Raw genomic sequence first — 1,623 nt, forward strand, 5'->3', positions numbered from 1 at the left:
TTCAACTCCCAGACTAGCACTCCTTTGCGCTCTGCCTGGGGAGGCTGCTTTTGGTCCCTGGTGTGCAGAGCACCTCTTTTATCCAGCTCCAGAGGCAGGTGGGGCCCTTTCCCTGTTGCGGCCTGTGCATGGACCAGAGCACGCAGGCTCAGGCCCCTCCTTGCCCCTGTCTCCACGGTACTGCAAGCCCATAGCATTGGGGGCCGGTGGCTGTTGAGGCATGGAACGGGACTGGGGGTGGGGGGAGGGAAGCGGGGCCCGGTGCTGCCCCACCCGTCTCGAGCAGGGGCCCTCGTTCCCACTTGGCTCAGGTGACTACTTGTGTGTGGGTGTGGCTGAAGAGCTGAGGGAGCCGTCGTCAGGGAAGCATGGCCTTGAGCAAGGAGTCTTCAGGGCAGAATTTGGGGAGTCCGGGGCAGTGGCGTGAGCTGTGGAAGGGGCTGCCCGTATTCAGAGAGGGGAACCCAGCTGGAGGAGAAACGTGTGCTCTCCGCTGTGCAGCAGAGTGCCAGAGGAGCCAGGAGGAGTTGCGGCCAGCTAGCAGCTTTGGCTGGGCTTGGGGGTGGGGCCAGGTGGCAACCGCAGCGAAGAGAGGGAGGAAGCTGTTTCACATGTGGCCTGGATAGCTCAGCTGGTAGAGCTTCAGACTTTTAATCTGAGGGTCCAGGGTTCAAGTCCCTGTTCAGGGGAGCGTGGGGCCTTGCTTTAGGCTCAGCCCTCAGAAGGTGTGGGAGTGTGCGTGGCCTGTGATGGAGGTGTGGGGCTGTCCTTTTCCTGCTGGTTGGCCAACAGCCATCGATTGCACTGGGAGCTGCCCAAGGCAGCCGTTGGCCTCCCACCCATGCCCGCCAGGTGAGGAAAGGGCAGCAGGGGCTCCTTCCTCTGCCCCTCCTTGCCAGCCCTGTGGGTGAACTGAAGTCAGGGGTGCTGCCCTGCCCAGCCCAAGCCCGGCCTCCCAGCGCCTCTCTTCGGGCTACCGGCCCCTGGCATTTTGCCTCCCCTCCACGTCCCGGCTGGCTGCACAGGACTTTCTGGGCCAAGCGCAAGAGCAGCGCTTCAGGGGTCGTCATGGGGGAAGAGCCACAACGGAAGAGAGCTCGGAAGCCTGGGCTCGGTGACGCGGCAACAGTGGCCTGGCACAAGACGGGCCTGTACCACGGGGTCTTGAAATGCTGTAGGGCAGAGGTGGGGCCTGCCTGGTGCCCTGCTCATTTGTCTAGGGGCGTGATTGTTGCTTTGGGTGTGGGAGGTCCCGGTTTCAACTCCCGGAGGAGCCCTTCTTCGCGCTCTGCCTGGGAAGCCTGCGTTTGGTCCCTGGCGTGCGGAGCGCCCCTTTTATCCAGCTCCAGAGGCAGGTGGGGCCCTTTCCCTGTTGCAGCCTGTGCATGGACCAGAGCACGCAGGCTCAGGCCCCTCCTTGCCCCTGTCTCTATGGTCCAAGCCCATAGAGTTGGGGGCCGGTGGCTGTTGATGCATGGAATGGGGCTGGGGGCGGGGGGAGGGAACTGGGGCCAGGCGCTGCCCCACCCGTCTCGAGCAGAGGCCCTCATTCCCACTTGGGTCAGGTGACTACTTGTGTTTGCGTGTGGCTGAAGGGCTGAGGGAGCCGTCGTCAGGGAAGCA

The 1,623-nt window shown here is 63.8% G+C and overlaps 1 non-coding gene across 1 annotated transcript; it reads left to right on the forward strand.

The window, feature by feature from the left end:
• The first annotated feature begins 616 nt into the window (after positions 1-616).
• TRNAK-UUU (transfer RNA lysine (anticodon UUU)) lies at positions 617-693 on the forward strand. The gene has a single exon. It is a non-coding gene; the product is annotated as a tRNA-Lys (tRNA).
• The last annotated feature ends 930 nt before the right edge of the window (positions 694-1,623 follow it).

Source organism: Alligator mississippiensis, chromosome 1 (assembly GCF_030867095.1).
Source record: "Alligator mississippiensis isolate rAllMis1 chromosome 1, rAllMis1, whole genome shotgun sequence".
NCBI classification, from domain to species: Eukaryota; Metazoa; Chordata; order Crocodylia; family Alligatoridae; genus Alligator; species Alligator mississippiensis.